Raw genomic sequence first — 23,231 nt, forward strand, 5'->3', positions numbered from 1 at the left:
CCTCTGGAAGCTCTCATCGACACCAGCTCAAAGGTAACTACTTTTCAGAAGCGGGCATATCTTGAACATTGGGACTTTAGTGACTTAAATAACCCTCCAGATGTCTGGATGAACATTATAGCCAGTAATGGTCAACCCATACCTCACCAGGGTTACTGGGAGCCCACTATTCGGATTGGGGACATTAAGCTCCAAAGACAGGGTGTCATTGTAACTGATATAGATGATGAGAGTTTTGCTGTAATGGTTCTAGGCATGAATGTTCTTAGAAATTGTTTTCCGGAAGTGTTGTCTGCCTTGCATGCCTCTCTCCCTACAGCTACATCTTCTGATCAGCGGACCATTCAGCATGCCATTCATGTGCTTGTCGCCCAGAAGAAGTTTGAAAATAGCAAGGGTGAAATTTGTTGTGTCCGCATCCGAGACACCCGACCGGTGATTCTACAGGAACCATGGTATGGTGCTGTGTCTGACCAGGTATTGAAAATCAAGATTATCAGGCTCTCCTCAAACCAATCCTGCTAGAAGGACAACCATTAGTGAAAACTGCTCGCAGCATTGTAACTGTCTCCAACGGAAGAGTGCCAGTTCGACTGATTAACTTAAGTGACGCACCTGTCTCACAAATTTCATCCAGTAGTGCAGTTGTCTGAACTCTCACCAGAAGACATCATCTCAAGTGAAGTAACATTTAATCAACATTCTACCCAAGCTGCCCAAGACAGTAAGAAGGTTACTTCAGACCCCTGGTGGACTGAGCTGAATGTGGGAGTTGCCACTACTCCAGTAGAGAGAATCAATAGAGTTTTAAACATTGCCAAACGTCATCATCAAGCATTCAGTAAGCACCCATTGGATTCCGGTAAGACTACTCTTATTCAGCATCGAATCCTCACAGGTGATCATCCTTCCATTAAAGAGCGACATCATCCCATACCACCTGCGAAGTACCAGCCTGTCAAGAAAATACTTCAAGACATGAAAGAGGCTGATGTCATATGTGAAAGTCAAAGCCATTTGGCTGCACCGCTGGTCCTTGTGAAAAAGAGATGGCTCCATCCGTTTCTGCGTGGATTACCCCAAATTGAACAACATCACACGCAAGGATACCTACCCCTTGCCACGAATTGAAGAGTCCTTGACTGCTCTCAGATATGCTTCGTATTTCTCTACTCTTGACTTAACCTGCGGACACTGGCAAGTTCCCATGGCACCAGAAGACAAAGAGAAGACTGTCTTTACCACATCACTGGGGCTTTTTGAATTTAACCTTATGCCTTTCGGGCTTCGCAATGCTCCTGCTACTTTCCAACGACTAATGGAGAGATGTCTTGGCCACGAAAATTTCCAGCGTGTCCTCCTTTACCTTGATGATGTCATTGTCTATTCCCGGACATAGGAAGACCACATTCATCATCTGTCTGAAGTCTTCAAGGTACTAAGCCAACATGGCCTCAAAATCAAGCCCTCCAAATGCCACTTGCTAAAACCACGAGTCAACTACCTTTGACATGTGATAAGCGCAGAAGGGGTACAACCTGACCCCGACAAAATTGCTGCAGTTCAAAACTGGAGAACGCCCACTACCGTCAAAGAAGTCCGAAGCTTTTTGGGATTTGCTGGCTACTTTCGCCACTTTATTTCTCACTTTGCTCAAGTGTCTGAACCACTTACTGAGTTGCTACGGGGATGTCCCAAGGAAAAATACAACCGATGGCTTCCAGTAGACTGGACAAATTGTCAAGAACAAGCAATCCAATCACTGAAAGCCCTTCTTACCCAACCATCTATCCTGGCCTATCCTGATTACACTCAGACATTCCTTTTGCATACAGATGCTAGCCTCTAAGGGCTAGGTGCCGTTTTGTCACAGGTCCAGGACAACAAGGAGCGTGTGATTGCTTACACCAGCCACAGCCTCAGAGGAACTGAGAAGAATGACAGCAACTACAGTTTGTTCAAGTTTGAACTGCTTGCACTTGTCTGGGCTGTTACAGAAAATTTCAAGGATTACTTGACTGTCACGCCCTTTACTGTCTACACAGACAATAATCCGCTAGTGTGGCACCCCAGGGGTCTGGTTACCACAGTAATAGCAATATTACGTCTGAGAGCAGGTGGGAGGTCTCCTGGTCAGGAACCCTAAGCATGCAACACTTCCTGCCCAGTCCTGGGAGGGGAAGAACTTCCCCTATATAAACTGGGGCTGAGGCGGGGTTAGAGAAGAAGAGGAGTCCCAGACAGAGACACAGTCTGGTCTGGAGTGGAGCAGATACAGGGAGAGCAAGATCAGAAGCTATGTGGGAGCAGTGATAAAAGGGGTCAGAGACTGGAAGCTATAGAGCTAGTCCTGACTGAAGAGATCTCACCGGACACGGAGTCCGAGGCAGTGGGGACTGATCCATACCCAGCAGCAGAAACCGACCGGCAGGGGATTTCAGGTCCTCTGGCCAAGAAACCCGAAGGCACGGTCACACGCAAGGGACCAGCACCGCCGTTGTGGAGCGGAGGCTACCAGAAGGCCCCGAGTCACCGGCCATACGGGTGAGCACCACACGGTACACTCAGGGACGTGGGCTACTTTTACCCGCTTCTAGCAAGGTAGCCAGGGAGAGTACAATAAGTTGGGGAGGCCTACAACTCCGCCTGGCCGGGGGAGATCCTATCTGCTCACGGACTGACCAGGCCCCGATCGCTAGCCAGTACTCCCGGGAGGGTCTACCTTTGCCACCAGTAAAGACCCTGAACTACACCGCACCGTCTCTGAGTGGTTCCTGGTGCCTGCATGCAATTCTGCTATCCCCATCATCCACGTCCGCTGCCCTGAGGCCATACCCCTCCCGTTGGGGGTTATACTATCCACGCTGCACAACTGTACCACCGGCCTCAGCGGTCTGCCCTGCAGCGGCAGCTTCATAACCGCATTCAACGGGTGGCGTAGTCGAACACTATAACATCTTCTACTAAATTCTGCCACTTGGTTTGACAACCTGGGCACGGACCGGATCGTCGCCACGAGGACTACTACCCCTATCAGATCCGGCTCCGGGTAGTCCCCGCGTGCGCAACGCTACACAACAGAGGCCCAGGGGGCGCGTCAACTTTGGCGTAGTCGGCAGGATACCGTGCCCGCAACCACCGGGTACTGCGTGCCTGAAAAAAAAAAAAAAAAGAGACTGTTAATCTTACCTGTGGTGAGGATTCCCGCCATCCGACGCCATCTTCTGCCTTCTTCCCGCCATCCGTGGAGTTTTCCCGCCATCCGACGCCATCTTCTGCCTTCTTCCCGCCATCCGTGGAGTTTTCCTGCCATTGGACGCCATCTTGAGGACGCCGCGCGGGAAGAAGAGGGGTGTGGACTCCGAAAGCGCGCGAGAACTGAAGCTCCGCCTCACGTCCGGACGTTGCGTAAGGTCCTGGAAGGAGCCCAGCAGACGCCGACGTCACAGGAGCGCGACGGAAGGTCCTCAACCCTGACGATCCACTGCGGAGCCGCGGCCTACGGAAGAGGATCATCGCAAGGTAGGCCACGGTCCACTAGGGGGGAGGAGGATGTCGGATACAGAGGAGAGCTTCACTGCCACAGCCACCGCAAGCGCCACCGCTGCTGCGGTCATGCCTTTCACTATGCCCTATATCCCGGGGGCAGCCTGGCTACCCCAGTACTCAGGGGAGTCACATACCCTAAATGACTTCAGAGAAAGGCTGGATAGCCTCTTCCAGGTGTACCCCCTCACAGAGGAGCAAAAAGTGAGCATCCTGGTGGCTCAATTAACAGGGGCAGCCCAAAGGGAGGTAAAGTCCTGGCCACTCGGGAGGAGGAGGACTGTCGCAGAGATACTAGCCCGGCTGAAGGACACCTTTGATACCCGTACCTCAGCCGAGATCAAGCTTAGATTCTACGGGTGCAAGCAGCGAGCACATGAGAATATAAGGGACTATGCACTAAACCTACAAGAGGCCCTGAGAGCCATTAAGCAGGCCGACCCTGACGGCGTGGGAAACGAAGACAAGCTGTTGACTGAACAATTTATAGAGGGTCTACATTGCAATGCCCACCGAACCCAGTTGCGGGCAATGGCCTTACAGGACCCTCATCTGGACTTTGCACAGTTCAAGGACAGAGCCATCCGGGTGCTCCGAGAACCGGCACCAGGTGGCGCTGTGACCCACAGACGCCCTACTACCACTTACCACCAGGAGACGGCGCCCTTGTCGGCAGGGCCTGTGGGAGCTGATGCGCAGGCTTTAAACAATAACCCGGCTACAGACCTGCACCATCAGGTCCAAGAGCTAACTAAAAGCGTTGCTGCGCTAACCCGAACTGTGCAGTCTTTACAGGTTTCTACTCCAGGGAAGATCCAGCTGGCATCCGGACCGGAGGACATCCCGTGGCGCCGACCAAGGAGGACCCCACCGGCCAGAGGAAAACCCAGCGACCGATACAACGAGGATGGACAACCCATCTGCCGCCGCTGCAATCAACCCGGACATATGGCAAGGTACTGTCCTTTAAACTGGCACAACCTGGGGTAGAGGGCCAACCCCTAGGAATAAGATCACCAGGCCCATCGAACTGGCGTGACAAATACGTGGGAGGACGTCCAGTCTTGCCTGTGGTACTGGATGGCATTCCTATGAGTGCCCTACTGGACACCGGGTCACAGGTCACCACCATCCCGTACGTGCTCTTCAAGCAGTACTGGAATGACTCGGATATAACCCGCTACCCTGACGACGACTTGAGTATCATCGCCAGCAATGGTCAGCCCGTGCCACAGATCGGATTTAAAGAGATGACCATTAAAATCGGTAAAGTCGAACTGGCAGCACAGGGACTGATCATTGTGGACATTGACAAGCGCGAGAGTCACCCAAAGATAACTCTAGGAACTAATGTGATTGAAAATTGTCTTGCAGAGGTGATTCTCATTTTACAGCAGGTTGCCAAGAACGCCAGTTCCGGCCAGCAGCGAGTGCTCCAAAAAGAGATCCGGGCACTGATGCGACGGCAACAGGTGGAACTCTCCGGTGGTGAGATTGGTAGCGTGAGAATGTGTGACCCTTTCCCTATTGCCATGCCCCCGAAAAGTGAAATGATGATTTGGTGCCGGGCAGCTATTGGTCTGAGAGGTAGAGATTACCAGGCAATGGTGGAACCAGTCTACTCAGACAGTAGGCCCACCATTTTGACAGCACGGGGGGTGGTCGATGTACGCCATGGGAGGGTGCCCGTTCGCATCATAAATATCGGGGAGAGAGAAGTATACCTGCCCCGGTATGCCACGCTAGCCAAATTGTTCACCATAAACCAGAATTCTGTACAGGCCGTGGAACCCTTGCCTCCATCTCAACCAGAGGAAGGTAACGGCTCTAAGCAACAAATGGAGGACTGGTGTCAGCAACTACATTTGGGTACTGACTCCACTCCCTCACACCAGAAACAGGGAGTCTATCGGGTGGTTCAAGAGTACGAGAGAGTGTTTAGTAAACACCCGTTAGACTTCGGGCGAGTAAAGGGGGTAGAACACCACATCCCCACGGGAGACCATCCTCCCATAAAGGAGAGATACCGACCCATACCCCCTGCACACTACCAACACGCCAAGGGGATGCTTAGAGACATGAAGGAGGCTGGGGTAATCAGGGATAGCTGTAGCCCCTGGGCAGCTCCACTAGTCTTGGTTAAAAAAAAAGACAACACCATGAGAATGTGTGTAGACTACCGGAAAATCAACCGTATCACACACAAAGATGCGTACCCCTTACCAAGGATAGAGGAGTCTTTGGCTGCTTTAAAATCTGCTAACTTCTTCTCCACTTTGGATCTCACTAGCGGGTACTGGCAGGTTCCTTTAGCAGAGGCGGACCGGGAGAAGACCGCATTCACCACCCTGATGGGACTTAGCGAGTTTACCTGCATGCCGTTCGGACTCTGCAACGCACCAGGAACCTTCCAACGATTGATGGAATGCTGTCTGGGACACCGGAACTTTGAGACGGTCCTGCTGTACCTGGACGATGTTATAGTTTTTTCCAAAACCTACGAGGACCACCTGAAACACCTGGCGGAAGTGTTTGAAGCCCTGGCAAAATACGGTCTGAAGGTGAAACCGTCGAAGTGTCACCTGCTAAAACCAAAAGTGCAGTACCTGGGACACGTGGTGAGTGCTGACGGAGTGGCTCCCGACCCTGATAAGATCACCGCGATTAAGGAATGGCCAAGACCCTCCAGCGTAAGGGAAGTACGGCAGTTCCTCGGGTTGGTAGGCTACTACCGAAGATTCATTCCCGGTTTCACCAAAAAGGCAGCTCCTATGCAGGACCTCCTGATAGGCCAGTCCAGGAAGGCCAAGAACCAGAAGCCGCCCTTCAGATGGGAGAAGCTGGAAGAAGAGTCCTTCCGCCAGCTGAAGATGGCCCTCACGGGGGATGAAATCCTGGCATACCCTAATTACAGCCAGCCCTTTATCCTCTACACCGACGCAAGTAACATCGGGCTAGGAGCCGTACTGTCCCAGATCTAGCAGGGGAGAGAACGGGTAATTGCTTACGCCAGCCGAAAACTGCGACCCACCGAAAGAAACCCTGAGAATTACAGCTCATTCAAGCTAGAGTTCCTGGCAGTGGTGTGGGCAGTCACCGAACGCTTTAAGCACTACCTCGCCTCTTCCCGGTTCACCGTGTACACGGATAACAACCCGTTGACACACCTGGACACTGCAAGACTCGGTGCCCTGGAGCAGAGATGGATGGCCCGCCTGTCCAACTATGAATTCACGATCAAATACCGGGCAGGACGCTCCAATACCAACGCGGATGCCTTGTCCAGAATGCCAAACCTACCGGACGTAGGGGAAGATCCAGAGGAACTGGAAGAAGTTGAACTCCCCGCGTTCCACCGTCATGGGACTACCCAGTATTCCCACCGTGTAAGGGGTAAGCAATCCGCTACGTTCAACCCCTTACCTCATTACAACTGGGCGGAAACGCAAGACAGTGACCCCGCCGTCCGACTGGTGAAGGAGATGCTGACTCAGCCAGATGCTCGCCTTGACCCAGACGCTCCGGAGGAAACCAAGCAACTGTGGGCTGATAAGAGTCGACTGTTCCTTTACAAGGGGAAGTTGTGCCGTAGAATGGTTAACTCCCGGACGCATGAACTGATCTGGCAAGTAGTGGTACCAAGAAAAGACGCGGCTATGGTACTGGAGGCATACCACGACGGAGCTGGGCACTTCGGATGGAAGAAGCTGGAGTTCCTGCTGCGCGGGCGGTTCCACTGGGTAGGCATGAGAGGAACCATCGAGAGGTGGTGCAGAGACTGTGGCCCATGCAACCTAAGAAGGAAGGACCGTGCCAGTCAGAAGACTCCCCTGCAGTCCATCGTCACCAGGCAGCCATTGGAACTGGTAGCCTTGGATCATGTAAAACTGACCCCCAGCAGAAGTGGCTACGTCTATGCGTTAACCATCGTGGATCACTACTCCCGGTTCTTGGTTGTAGTCCCCGTCAAGGACTTAACGGCTCAAACAGCAGCTAGAACCTTTCAGCAGCACTTCTGCCGTCCACACGGATACCCAGAGCAGGTGCTGACGGACCAGGGACCTGCCTTTGAAGCGGAAGTCTTCTAGGAGTTCTGCACTCTGTATGGCTGCCAGAAGATAAGAACAACACCCTATCATCCGCAAACCAATGGACTCTGCGAGAAGATGAACCAGGTGGTGATAGACCTTCTGAAAACGTTGCCCCTGGAAGAACGCAGTCTGTGGCCTGAGAAACTGCCTGATCTGGTGGACCTATACAACCACATCCCTGTAGGTTCTACCAACTGTACCCCGGCTTACCTAATGAGAGCAAGACCTGGTAAGCTGCCTGTTGATCTGGATATGGGAGTCCTGACACCCGAGGACACTTCACCAGAAGCAGACTGGGACACAGAGAGGCAGCAGCAGTACCGGAAAGTACAGGAGAGCGTTGAGCGAAGTCTCTGTCAAGCAAGAGAAAGACAGGAGAAGACTTACAACCAGTATGCTCCCGCTGTTCCCCTGGTACCTGGAGAGCAGGTCTTGAAAAGGAAGAGACGGCTCCACAAGTTGGACGACCAGTGGGAGAAGGACCCGTACACCGTACTGCCATCAAGCCATGAAAACCCAAAAATCTGCACAATCAGTAAGGATGGAGGAGAAACCACAGCCATTGTCTCCCGAGATCACCTGAAGAAGTGTCCCGAGCAGCTACGAAACCCTGAAGAAGATCAAGAAAACCCTCGACCCGCAGAGGAAAGGGAAGAAATGGTCAGTACTGTACTCGGAGACTTCCCTCGGTCTTGGACACAAGTAAATGGCGCTGTTGTGGTACCCGTCCTCACCTTCCTCCAGCCAGCATCCCAAGTGCCTACGGAAAAACAGGTAGAGCTGGAAGAGCAGCCGGTCCAGGAGGCAGAAGACCCCACACAAGCAGACCAGGAGAATCGACCCTTTGCTTATAGTGAGCCTGCCATGCCCCTAGTGAGCCAAAGAACCCGTAGACAGCTGCCCAGCTTACCTTTGACAGCTCCTACACCCTGTAGCTTAGGACCGGTCAGTAAGCTCCGTAGGTCTACTAGGGCCACTAGAGGCCAGTTGCCAGTACGTTGGAGGATCTAAAGTGTTCAGACTGTTTTATTGGTATTTACCTGTTTACTGTTGCTTGTAAATAATTATGTTTTTTCCAGTTATTTTATAGGTGTCTTTTGTGGATTAACCGGAATTCTTTGTATATATGTTTGGAGCGTAACCCAGGAATGGACTAAGACTGCTAAAGACTCGGGGTAGGACAGACCCCCACCTGGTTACGGCTCCCTGTTCTTTGGTGAAATGGACACCCTTATTGCTTCAAAAACTGCACCCGGTTGCGGACACGCTGTGACCACCCTAACGTGTTTTCCCTTATTGTATTGTTCCTGTTTATACCCTGTTATGTTTTCAAAAATATGTTTAGTCCCGGAGTACTAAATTTTACTAGGGGGGAATGTGGCACCCCAGGGGTCTGGTTACCACAGTAATAGCAATATTACGTCTGAGAGCAGGTGGGAGGTCTCCTGGTCAGGAACCCTAAGCATGCAACACTTCCTGCCCAGTCCTGGGAGGGGAAGAACTTCCCCTATATAAACTGGGGCTGAGGCGGGGTTAGAGAAGAAGAGGAGTCCCAGACAGAGACACAGTCTGGTCTGGAGTGGAGCAGATACAGGGAGAGCAAGATCAGAAGCTATGTGGGAGCAGTGATAAAAGGGGTCAGAGACTGGAAGCTATAGAGCTCGTCCTGACTGAAGAGATCTCACCGGACACGGAGTCCGAGGCTGTGGGGACTGATCCATACCCAGCAGCAGAAACCGACCGGCAGGGGATTTCAGGTCCTCTGGCCAAGAAACCCGAAGGCACGGTCACACGCAAGGGACCAGCACCGCCGTTGTGGAGCGGAGGCTACCAGAAGGCCCCGAGTCACCGGCCATACAGGTGAGCACCACACGGTACACTCAGGGACGTGGGCTACTTTTACCCGCTTCTAGCAAGGTAGCCAGGGAGAGTACAATAAGTTGGGGAGGCCTACAACTCCGCCTGGCCGGGGGAGATCCTATCTGCTCACGGACTGACCAGGCCCCGATCGCTAGCCAGTACTCCCGGGAGGGTCTACCTTTGCCACCAGTAAAGACCCTGAACTACACCGCACCGTCTCTGAGTGGTTCCTGGTGCCTGCGTGCAATTCTGCTATCCCCATCATCCACGTCCGCTGCCCTGAGGCCATACCCCTCCCGTTGGGGGTTATACTATCCACGCTGCACAACTGTACCACCGGCCTCAGCGGTCTGCCCTGCAGCGGCGGCTTCATAACCGCATTCAACGGGTGGCGTAGTCGAACACTATAACATCTTCTACTAAATTCTGCCACTTGGTTTGACACCCTGGGCACGGACCGGATCGTCGCCACGAGGACTACTACCCCTATCAGATCCGGCTCCGGGTAGTCCCCGCGTGCGCAACGCTACACAACAGAGGCCCAGGGGGCGCGTCACTAGCATACCTGGATATTGCATGACTAGGAGCCATGGAACAACAGTGGGCTCCACGCGTAGCGAACTACAAATTCCCAGTCAAATACCGCAGTGGCAAATCAAATGTCAATGCCGATGCGTTGTCCCGGCTGCCTGCTGGAGAAGAACCACCATCTGGGAAGAGGTAGAAATGCCTCCTTTCTACTTAAGGTTTGCCCAACAGAGTGCCATCACTGCCTCTGCTGAAAAGGGAAAATTCCAAGCCACCTGCTGAACCTCTTCCCTGTGGAAGAAATTACAAGAAGAGAGCAGAGTCCTGGGAGAACTCCATGACTTCCTTACTATTGGAAGAGTTCCAGCCCGGCTGCGACAAGCTCATCCTGATGTGATACTTACCCGCCTCTGGAGACAGAGAAAATGCCTATTTGTCCAGAAAGGGATCATAATGAGAAACACTTTGGACCCTGTCTCAGGCGACAGACTTCACCAAATACTCATTCCCCAGAGAGATGCACGGGTCATCCTTGAATCATGATCGCTCTGGCCATTTCGTTGTCCAGAACACTGAAGCTACCATCCGCCGAAGGTTCTACTGGGTCGGTATGAGAGGAGACATTGAAAGTTGCTGCTGAGAATGTCCCACATGTAACATTACAAACGATGGATTCAAAAAGCGCCCCTGCACCCTATGAAATCACAAAAAAAACAAGAGAAATTGTTGCTCTTGATCATGTGAAATTGGGCCCAACTCACTCTGGCTATATATATGCCCTCACAATGGTGGACCATTACACAAAGCTTGCTGCTATTGCTCCTGTCAAAGATCTTATAGCCAAAACTGCAGCTGAAGTCTTCTATACCGAGTTCGTCCAACGCTATGGATGTCCAGACCACATCCTCACTGATCGCGGACCTGCCTTTCAATCTCAACTTTTCCATGAGCTGTGCAAATACATCGATTGCACGAAACTGCGTATCACTACTTACCATCCACAAGTTAATGAACTATGTGAAAGAGTGAACAAAGTCATCATCGGTATGCTGCGCACTGCTTCTGCCACCAAGAGAACGGAGTGGCCTGAGATTCTGAAAGATCTTGTCCACATCTACAATAACACCACCGATTGCTCAACTGGTCATACTCCATTTTATCTGATGTTCTGCCGACAAGGTCAGTTGCCTTCAGATTTGGCTTTAGGTGTACAAGTACCTGCCACCATTAATCCTTTTCCACAAATGGACTGGGTGATTGAACACCGCAGACGCATGTTGGAAGCCAAAGAAATTGTTGAATCTCGCATGGAAGAAGCACGAAAAAGACAACAAGAAGACTATAATCAATGTTCCCATGCCAAGCCCCTACAAATTGGAGACCGAGTCTAGCTCCGAATCAACCATCGGACTGGAAAATTGGATCCACTTTGGGAAGTTGAACCGTACACAATAACTGCTATACCTTTTCCTTCGTCTGATGTGTGCGAGATATGCAAAATTGGTTGGAAACCCCAGACGGTACACAGAAACCGCCTAAAACTGTGTCTTAAGGAAGAACTCCTGAGAGAGTCACCACTACCCAAGTCAACTTTGATTGGAACACAGAATCCTCCAGATTCATCAGAAAGACTGCCGAGCCTCGCTGAACTTATCTTTGCTCCACAATTTGCGTTTCCTGGCTATCGTCAGCGGAGAATACTTTTCTTCCACCTGAAGAGACCACAGAACCTGAACTGATCTCCAGCCAGTGGACAGTAACTTTGAGGCACTCTGAGTGAGTACCAAAGGTATCCTACCTGCTCGGTACAGGGACTAGGTACTTCACCAAATATCCTTCTTGAATTTACATACTCAGATTAATATGTGTTCTTTTTCTAGTTAATATAACAGGTCAAGGACTGTGCCTGGCTCACAAAGCCAAGAAATCTTTAACTTCATTAACCCCATTTACATGTAACAGTATTATAGTTATTACTAAGAATGTTGTTTATGCTCATGTTTATCTACTGTTGCATTTTTCCTAGGTATGAACATTTATATCAAATGCCTAGAGACTATTCCCAAAAATGTTTCTGAATATTACTCATGTTCACATCCTACGTTGGTTTTACTAGTAATTATTCCATTTTGCCATGCACTTGTGTATAGCACTTTTTCCTCTGCATCCCTAACTTTGTCATTTGTACAAGGCTTCACCCTCCAACTGTTCACAGAGGACGGCTTCTACTACTGCTAAATGAGACAGTTGTGGTGTGGCAGTAGATTTGTTTCAGTGTGGGCACTGTGAGGGGATATAATGCATTGCAATTTCCTGCCATCTACTGACCAATGTGTGCATATGAAAGTTAAGTGATTATTCTCCTCACAACAAGCTGCCATAGAAACGGCTGGGAGCAGCCTCCCAGCTCAGGGCTCGCACACTTACTGAACACTGCTACAAACCAGTTGTGGACGGTTCAAGCTGTCTAAGGAAGATATAGGGGACAGGCACTATTATCTCAGGAGAGTTTTCCATGCCAGTCCACGCTGGGGGGACATTTTTCCTCACATACTTTCCTTCACAAGAAGAGTGAAGCCTCTTCCAGTCAGGAGAGATAACGCTGTACATGTACTTTTTTTATATGCACAATATACTGTGAACTTTGCCTTTAAGAGAGACTGTACCTTGTTACCTTCTTCAGTAAAATTGTTATGTTTACAAGTTCACCTGCGTGTCTGGCTGCTTGAGATTGCACAAATATCACGGGTACTCCAAAACCTGCACCCAAACACCACCGCTACAGGAGTGCCCCTGGGGGGCCTATACCATCCACAAGTGCCACCTCCCACTCTTGACAATTGTTGTGGACACAAGGGAAGTGTTAAGGCGTCTGATGCGCCCCCTGGGCCGTGGGGTACTCGGCAGCCGGGCCTATGGATGCTGGTGGGGGATATCACGGTGGCTGGCCCGGTCCGTGACCCAGGGCGGTCAATAAAAAGGGGGTTTTCTATTTATAGGGGATTTATAAAGTTCGTGACACCACCTGTGGAATGCGGCCAAAGGGAGCCGCCGCTGCGGAGCAGTCCTCTGAAGCTGATGTTACTGCAGCAGGGATGGTGTGGCTCTCCACAGGAAGAGCTAGCTCCAGGGCAGTGTAGATATTGTTGGTTGTGCTGGGTGTTGTAGTGCAGGGGGAAAGATGGCACAGCTGAAATAATGGACGGAGGCAGTGCGGTGCATACATCCAAGTCTTTACTCACAGTTCTCATGTACGTGCCACTGACACACTGCGTGGGTGCCAGCCTCCCACGTCGCGCTGCGCTCACCAGATCGGGGGTTCAGCTCTTCCTCAGGTAGGTTAGGAGTGCTTGATAGAACCCCGCTTTCTTATGTTCCTCTCTAGACCGACCTCACGCTGGGTCTTCTCCCTCCTGCCCTGCGCTTCCCCACTCACAGTCCCGCTCGGGTGCTCTGAAGTCCCTCCTGTCAAACTGGAGTTCCCGGACCTGCTTGACCCTCATGGTGACTAGAATGAGGCTTCGGCAACTGAACTATAAAAGCCAGAAGCCTCCGGTTTTTCCAGCCGAGACCTGGAGTAACACGGCTAGTCCAGGGGCTGGTCCCCTTCTTGCGGCCTGATCCCTCTGTCTTCTGACAGATTCGGGGCGTACGGGTGCATCTGAGTTTTTACTCACAGTTCTTATGAGGGTTCCACTGGTGCACTGCACAGGTGTCAGCCTCCCACGTCGCGCCACGTTCACCAGGCAGGGGCTCAGCACCTCCTCAGGTAGATCAGGAGTACCTGGCAGTACCCCACTTTCTCATGTTCCTAACTAGACCGTCTTCTCGCTGGGTCTTTCTCCCTCCTGCCCTGCGCTTCCCACTCTGAATCCTGCTCGGGTGCTCTGAAGTCCCTCCTGTCCGTCGGAGTTCACAGACCTGCTTGACCCTCAGGGGATTAGAATGAGGCTTCGGCAACTGACTATATAAGCCAGAAGCCTCCGGTTTTCCCAGCCGGGACGTAGAGTAACACGGCTGGACCAGGGGCCGGTCCCCTTCTTGCTGCCTACGATCCCTCTGTCTTCTGACAGATGCAGGGCGTACGGGTGCCTTCCTGCACTCGCCGTACCCCCTAGGATCCCTTCAACAAAACGTAGCCTACTACCTGCTCCCCTCCTGGGCCTCTGACACTAGGCCCTACTTGTGGAGCAGAGCTCCTACTGAGATTTTGCTCCCGGACTGTTCTTCTGAACTGTCCCCTGACTTCTCCACTCGTCTTATCTGCCACCCTAAGATGGCTTCCCTATTTTATACTCCTACCAAAGTGCTCTCCTTAACTGCTTCCTCCACCCACACCCACTACTGGTTCCCCCTACCTCTGGGTTCCCCCCACTCCAGCCAGGGACAGGGCTCAGCAGGAAAACACATTGCATCTCGCCCTTCCAGCCGGCCTGGAGCAGTGTAGTGTTGGATGCAGGTGTTGGGGTTCCGGGCAGCACTCCCTCCTTACCTGAGAGAAGGAGACACCACACCTCTGGGTGAGGTGCAGTACCTCTGTGGCGACTGAACCCTCAAGGGCGCCACATAGAAGTTGGGGAAAAAGTGGGGAATGTGCTCTGGAAGCGGTGGATTTGATAACGATGTGTTATTTTCTGCAGAGACGAGTCTTGGCTGGAAGAAGTGATTCCAGTCTGCGCTGGATGAAGAAGAAAAGCAAAGAAGAAGGACTTCGACTAGAGACGTCACTGGTGAGTCAGTGTGTTACCTGTACACTGGCACTATACAATACATACAAAGCTCCTGTGTATAATGTCACTGGTGATCCTTGTATTACCTGTACACTGTTACTATGCATTGTATACTATGTACAGAGGTCCTGTGTATAATGTCACTGGTGATCCCTGTATTACCTGTACACGGACACTATACACTGTATACTGTGTATAGAGCTCCTATGTATAATGGTGACTCGCCCCCTGGGCCGTGGGGCACTCGGATCCTGGCAGTAGGGGAACGATGGGAGTAGTAGTGGCAACCCGGTTCCGTGGCTCAGGGTGGTCAGGCCAGTGGTAGTCCGTTATGTGCTGTTGATTATGTCCGACTACGCCACCCGTGGATTGCGGTTATTAGGAACCGCCGCTGCATGCAGACCACTGGGGCTGATGAGGTGTGCAGCTAGGGTAGTGTGACTCCCCACGGGAAGAGTGCGGCCCCAGGGCAGTATAATGGATGGTGGGAGTGATGGTAGTGAGAGTCCCAGTGCTGATAGTGCTGGAGGAGCAAGGAGCACACAGACAACAGGTTGCAGTCCAGGGTCTTTACTAAAACAGGTAAACTGACCCATAAACAGTCCCGGCTAGGAGGGGACCTGGATGTCTGAGAGCAACGGGGAAATTGGCCCTGGTCACAGTGAGGGTGTAGGCCTACCGTGCTTTCTGCGCTCCTTCTGGCTATCTCCTCGTTATAGGGTAACAGCCCACGTTTCCGAGCTTTCCGTGTACTCTCGCCTGTATGGCCTGCGACGTGGGTTCCTTTCTGCTCCCAGCCTTGTACGGCTTTACTGGTCCCTTCGGTTGTGGCAGGGCCTCCAGGCTTCCTAGGCCAAGGAATATACAGTCCCTTGCGAACTGGTTATCTGCTGGAGAATGTGGAATCCTCCCAGCCTCAGACACCAAAGTCTGGTAGATTAAGTCCTCTATCTGCCAAGACAGGCTCACTTGGCCTCTTGTCTCTGGCTTGTGGCTCTCCTCCTGCCACACTTCCTCTTAGGTGCAATACAACTTTCTGTCCCTGCTCTGCTCCGGGACACGTCTCAGTGCTGAGACAGGCCATCCAGTTCTCTCTAACCCTGCCCCCAGCACCAGCTTTTATAGGGGCAGCCTGCTCCCCCTACTGGCCTGAGACAGGAGGTACTGCATGCTAATGTTCCCCTGACTAGAGAACCTCCCCCTTGCTCTCAGACACAGCTTTATTACATTTTGTGGCATCCAGGCCAGGGTGACACAATGGCACTTAGGGTAATATTAGTATTGTGTTTTTTTTATTAATGATGAGTACTGTAGTACTCAGTCACTGTGTGGTCTGGTCATGGTGTGGCGGTATTTGTCTCTTGTGTGTGGTATTATTCAATCACTATGTGGTGGTAATATGGGGTCCGGCCATGGTGTGGTGGTATTTGTTCCTTGTATGTGCTATTATTCATCACTATGTGGTGGTAATATGTGCTCCGGCCATGGTGTGGTGGTATTTGTTTTTTGTATGTAGCATTATTTGGTCACTATGTAGTGGTGGTAACATGTGGTCTGGTCATGGTGTGGCAGTATTTGTCCCTTGTATGTGGAATTATTCGGTCACTGTATGGTGGTAATATGTGGTCTGGTCATGGTGTGGCAGTATTTGTTCCTTGTATGTGGTATTATTCGGTCAGTATGTGGTGATAATATGTGGTCCGGCCATGATGTGGTGGTATTTGTTCCTTGTATGTCGCGTTATTCATCACTATTTGGTGGTAATATGTGGTCCGGCCATGGTGTGGTGGTATTTGTCCCTTGTATGTGGTATTAATGGTCATTTAAAAAAATGTAAATGATACATTCCCTTAAAGAAAAATAAAGCAAAATATACCTAAAAAAAAGAGTATTGGATATTTTAACAAATTTGGAATAGGTTAGAGTAGAGTGGGGTCCTGCCAAAAGAGTCTACCTAGCTGTGGTGGCAGGCTTAAAAAATATTTTGGCCAAAGCAAAAGCTGATGGCTATGTATGTGATATGTTAGATGGGAACTGTTAATGTGTGATTGGTGAGGACGTGGTGCAGAAGTGGAGTTTTTCCAAGAGTGGGCGGTTGGACTGTGGAAGGATCGAGGGGTGGAGGCGGAGTGTGGAAGGCGCTTGGGCGGAGATTCAAGGAGGCCCGAAAATGTTGCCAGTATGGGACCCTGAAATTCCTGGTTGCTGCCGTGATGTCCACTGTTCTTCCCTATTTTTTCCCTGGCCACAAGACAGCAGGCAGGAGAAGCTGTATAGAAAGGCTGGCTGTACATGATCCATGCCTTGTCATTCAAAGGCTAAAGCCCTGATGAAGATAGCAAGTACTGAGCTCAGCATTCACTTCAGTGACTCTTACAGTGCCGACAGACTCACCAGGATCTAGGGTTAGGTGAGTATATGATGTTTATTTTTTAATTTTAATAATCAGAACTTTTAGAGGGACTGTAGGAGCATCATAGTATGTGGGAATCATGTAATCAGTGAGGCCATCATAGTGTGTGTGGGGGGCTGTGTAGCATCATACTACGTTTGTGGGATAATGCTGTGTGTGTGGGATCATACTATGTATGGTGGGCTGTGGGGGATAATAGTGTGTGTGGTGAGCTGTGGGGCATTATACTGTATGTGTGGGGCATCATACTGTGTGTGGGTGCAAGTGAGGGATAATACTATGAAAGGTGCATTGGGGGGCCATAATATTGTGTGGGGAGCTGTGACCTACAGTACAGACCAAAAGTTTGGACACACCTCATTTAAAGATTTTTCTGTATTTTCATGACTTTGAAAATTGTACATTCACACTGAAGGCATCAAAACTATGAATTAACACATGTGGAATTATATACTTAACAAAAAAGTGTGAAACAACTGAAAATATGTCTTATATTCTAGGTTCTTCAAAGTAGCCACCTTTTGCTTTGATGACTGCTTTGCACACTCTTGGCATTCTCTTGATGAGCTTCAAGAGGTAGTTACCGGAAATGGTTTTCACTTCACAGGTGTGCCCTGTCAGGTTTAATAAATGGGATTTCTTGCCTTATAAATGGGGTTGGGACCATCAGTTGTGTTGTGCAGAAGTCAGGTGGATACACAGCTGATAGTCCTACTGAATAGACTATTAGAATTTGTATTATGGCAAGAAAAAAGCAGCTAAGTAAAGAAAAACGAGTGGCCATCATTACTTTAAGAAATGAAGGTCAGTCAGTCCGAAAAATTGGGCAAACTTTGAATGTGTCCCCAAGTGCAGTTGCAAAAACCATCAAACGCTACAAATAAACTGGCTCACATGAGGACCGCCCCAGGAATGGAAGACCAAGAGTCACCTCTGCTTCTGAGGATAAGTTTATCTGAGTCACCAGCCTCAGAAATCGCAGGTTAACAGCAGCTCAGATTAGAGACCAGGTCAATGCCACACAGAGTTCTAGCAGCAGACATATCTCTACAACAACTGTTAAGAGGAGACTTTGTGCAGCAGGCCTTCATGGTAAAAGAGCTGCTAGGAAACCACTGCTAAGGACAGGTAACAAGCAGAAGAGACTTGTTTGGGCTAAAGAACACAAGGAATGGACATTAGACCAGTGGAAATCTGTGCTTTGGTCTGATGAGTCCAAATTTGAGATCTTTGGTTCCAACCACCATGTCTTTGTGTGACGCAGAAAAGGTGAACGGATGGACTCTACATGCCTGGTTCTCACCGTGAAGCATGGAGGAGGAGGTGTGATGGTGTGGGGGTGCTTTGCTGGTAACACTGTTGGGGATTTATTCAAAATTGAAGGCATGCTGAACCAGCATGGCTACCACAGCATCTTGCAGTGGCATGCTATTCCATCCGGTTTGCGTTTAGTTGGACCATGATTTATTTTTCAACAAGACAATGACCCCAAACACACCTCCAGGCTGTGTAAGGGCTATTTGACCAAGAAGGAGAGTGATGGGGTGCTACGACAGATGACCTGGCCTCCACAGTCACCAGACCTGAACCCAATCGAGATGGTTTGGGGTGAGCTGGACCGCAGAGTGAAGGCAAAAGGGCCAACAAGTGCTAAGCATCTCTGGGAACTCCTTCAAGATTGTTGGAAGACCATTTCCGGTGACTACCTCTTGAAGCTCATCAAGAGAATGCCAAGAGTGTGCAAAGCAGTCATCAAAGCAAAAAGTGGCTACTTTGAAGAACCTAGAAAATAAGACATATTTTCAGTTGTTTCACACTTTTTTGTTAAGTATATAATTCCACATGTGTTAATTCATAGTTTTGATGCCTTCAGTGTGAATATACAATTTTCATAGTCATGAAAATACAGAAAAATCTTTAAATGAGAAGGTGTGTCCAAACTTTTGGTCTGTACTGTATCTTCCAGTGGGGAAAATAAATATTTGATACACTGCCGATTTTGCAAGTTTTCCCACCTACAAAGAATGAAGAGGTCTTCATTTTTATCGTAGGTACACTTCAACTGTGAGAGACAGAATCTTAAAAAAATCCAGAAAATCACATTGTATGATTTTTACATAATTAATTTGATTTTTATTGCATGAAATAAGTATTTGATACAATAGAAAAACAGAACTTAAAATTTGGTACAGAAACCTTTGTTTGCAATTACAGAGGTCAGACGTTTCCTGTAGTTCTTGACAAAGTTTGCACACACTGCAGCAGGGATTTTGGCCCACTCCTCCATACAGATCTTCTCCAGATCTTTCAGGTTTCGGTGCTGTCGCTGTTCAAAATTTCAGTTTCATCTCCCTCCTAAGATTTTCTATTGGGTTCAGGTCTTGTTACGGAGCCACTCCTTAGTTGCCGTGTCTGTGTGTTTCAGGTCATTGTCATGCTGGAAGACCCAGCCATGACCTATCTTCAATGCTCTTACTGAGGGAAGGAGGTCGTTGCCCAAAATCCCGCAATACATGACCATATCCATCCTCCCTTCAATACGGTGCAGTCGTTCTGTCCCCTTTGCAGAAAAGCACCCCCAAAGTATGCTTCATGGTTGAGATGGTGTTCTTGGGGCTGTACTCATCCTTCTTCTTCCTCCAAACACAGCGAGTGGAGTTGATACCAAAAACTTCTATTTTGGTCTCATCTGACCACATGACCTTCTCCCATGCCTCCTCTGAATTATCCAGATGGTCATTTGCGAACTTCAAACGGGCCTGGACATGTGCTGGCGTGAGCAGGGGAACTTTGCGTGCCCTGCAGGATTTTAATCCATGACCGCATAGTATGTTACTAACGGTAATGTTTGAGACTGTGGTCTCTTAAGGTAATTGACCAGGTCCTCCCATGGTGGAGAGGTTGGAGTGTGATTGAGTGTGTGGACAGGTGTCTTTTATACAGGTAACGAGTTCAAACAGGTGCAATTAATACAGGTAATGAGTGCAGAGTAGGATGACTTCTTAAAGAAAAACTAATAGGTCTGTGAGAGCCAGAATTCTTGATGGTTGGTAGGTGATCAAATACTTATTTCATGCAATAAAATGCTATTTAATTATTTAAAAATTATACAATGTGATTTTCTGTTTTTTATTTTTAGATTCTGTCTCTCACAGTTGAATTGCACCTATGATAAAAAATTACAGACCTCTCCAAACTTTGTAGGTGAGAAAACTTGCAAAATCGGCAGTGTATCAAATACTTATTTTCCCCACTGTGCATGTATTTTGTTTTTCAATTTTCTGGTGCACTATTACTTTTTTATGGGGGGGAAATCAGGGGACATTATTTCTGTATGTGCTGTATGTGGAGAACGAACTTATGAGACCTTACTACTGTATATGGGAAGAACTCAAGGGACATTAAAAGTCAAGTGGGCACTTAAGAGGCATTTTTACATTATAGGGGCACTCGGTGTATTGTGATCATCAATAGGGCCCCCAGGAGGCATTATTACTTTCTAGGAAACTCACAGAAGACATTAATATTTTCTTCTTGCCAATTTTACCATCTAGCGGGCACAAAGGGGGCATTTACTTTGGGAGTCTGGAGACCCTGCAGGACACGGTTACACATTTAAGCCACGCAGGTTGCTCACAACACTAGCAACATGTGTCCTGGTGCTATCGAGTTGGAAAAGACACTTTAGAGAAATAGCCTTATCACTCGTTCTACTAACAAATCAACATAACACTGAGCTGTTATTCTACCTGGAATGAAGGCTAGCAGATTCAGCTACAGTACAATGTGCCACCAAGGGGTGGGCTGAGCCAGGAGGCAGAGGGGCAAATGCCCCCCGGGCAGCACCAATAGCTGCAGCACAGGGCCACCAGGGCACCTGTGTTCATCGGCCGGGCCAGCACTGCGCCTTTAATTGTGAGTGTGCCTGCCCGGCTGTGTCACAGTTAGGAGACACATCACACTGGAAATGAGCTTCAACGAAGTATGCTGGCCAGACGGGAGACAAGCCAGGGGAGGATGAGTGCTGTGTAAAAACACCCCTAATAAATGTGTATATTTATGTTTGTTTATAGGTATTTTTGTATATACGTCTTCAAATATGTACAGTCACGGCCGAAAGTGTTGGCACCCAGGAAATGAAGTATTTTTCCCAGAAAATTATTACAACTACACGTTTTGTTATACACATTTTATTTCCTTTGTGTGTATTGGAACAACACAAACAAGCAGAGAAAAAAGGCAAATTGAACATAATTTCACATAAAACCCTAAAAATGGACCAGACCAAATTGTTCGCATCCACAACTTAATATTTGGTTGCACACCCTTTGGAATAAATAACTGCAATCAATCCCTTCCTATAACCATCAACAAGCTTCTTACATCTCTCAACTGTAATTTTAGGCCACTCTTCTTTTGCAAACTGCTCCAGGTCTCTGATATTTTAATGGTGCCTTCTCCCAACAGCAATTTTAAGATCTCTCCACGGGTGTTCAATGGGATTTAGATCCGGACTCATTGCTGGCCACTTCAGAACGCTACAGTGTTTTTTTTTCCATCCAGTTCTGTGTGCTTCTTGAAGTACAAGTGCTTCTCACTAAATTAGAATATCATCAAAAAGTTAATTTATTTCAGTTCTTCAATACAAAAAGGGAAACTCATATATTATATAGAGTCATTACAAACAGTGATCTATTTCAAGTGTTTATTTCTGTTAATGTTGATGATTATCGCTTACAGCCAATGAAAACACAAAAGTCATTATCTCAGTAAATTAGAATACTTTATAACACCAACTTGACAAATGGTTTTAAAATTTGAAATATTGGCCTACTGAAATGTATGTTCAGCAAATGCACTAAATACTTGGTTGGGGCTCCTTTGGCATCAATTACTGCATCAATGTGGCGTGGCATGGAGGCGATCAGCCTGTGGCACTGCTGAGGTGTTATGGAAGCCCAGATTGCTTTGATAGCAGCCTTCAGCTCGTCTGCATTGTTGGGTCTGGTATCTCTCATCTTCCTCTTGACAATACCCCATAGATTGTCTATGGGGTCAAGGTCAGGCGAGTTTGCTGGCCAATCAAGCACAGTGACACTGTTGTTTTTACACCAGGTATTGGTACTTTTGGCAGTGTGGACAGGTGCCAAGTCCTGCTGGAGAATGAAATTTCCATCTCCAAAAAGCTTGTCGGCAGAGGGAAGCATGAAGTGCTCTAACATTTCCTGGTAGACGGCTGCGCTGACTTTGGTCTTGATAAGACACAGTGGACATACACCAGCAGATGACATGGCTTCCCAAACCATCACTGATTGTGGAAACTTCACACTAGACCTAATGCAGCTTGGATTGTGGCCTCTCCACTCTTCCTCCAGACACTGGGACCTTGATTTCCAAATGAAATGCAGAATTTTCTTTCATCTGAAAACAACAGCTTGGACCACTGAGCAACAGTCCAGGTCTTTTTCTCCTTGGCCCAGGTAAGACGCTTCTGGCGTTGTCTATTGGTAATGAGTGGTTTGACACAAGGAATGCAACACTTGTAGCCCATGTCCTGGACACGTCTGTGTGTGGTGGCTCTTGAAGCAATGACTCCAGTCGCAGTCCATTCCTTGTGAATCTCACCCAAATTTTTGAATGGTCTTTTCTTAACAATCCTTTCATGGATGCGGTTATCACGGTTGCTTGTGCACCTTTTTCTACCACACTTTTTACTTCAACTTAACTTTCCATTAATATGCTTGTATAGAGCACTCTGTGAACAGACAGCTTCTGTAGCAATGACCTTTTGTGGCTTACCCTCCTTGTGGACTGTGTCAATGACTGCCTTCTGGACATCTGTCAAGTCAGCAGTCTTCCCCATGATTATAGAGCCTACTGAAACAGACTAAGGGACCTTTTAAATGCTTAGGAAGCCCTTGCAGGTGTTTTTTGGTAATTATTCTAATTTACTGAGACAATGACTTTTGTGTTTTCATTGACTGTAAGCCATAATCATATATATTATTTCAGTTTCACTTTTTGTATTGAAGAACTGAAACAAATTAACTTTTTGATGATATT

The sequence above is a fragment of the Phyllobates terribilis genome, unplaced genomic scaffold (assembly GCF_046119375.1).
Source record: "Phyllobates terribilis strain yellow unplaced genomic scaffold, ASM4611937v1 Scaffold_2__4_contigs__length_985480577, whole genome shotgun sequence".
Classification (NCBI taxonomy): Eukaryota; Metazoa; Chordata; class Amphibia; order Anura; family Dendrobatidae; genus Phyllobates; species Phyllobates terribilis.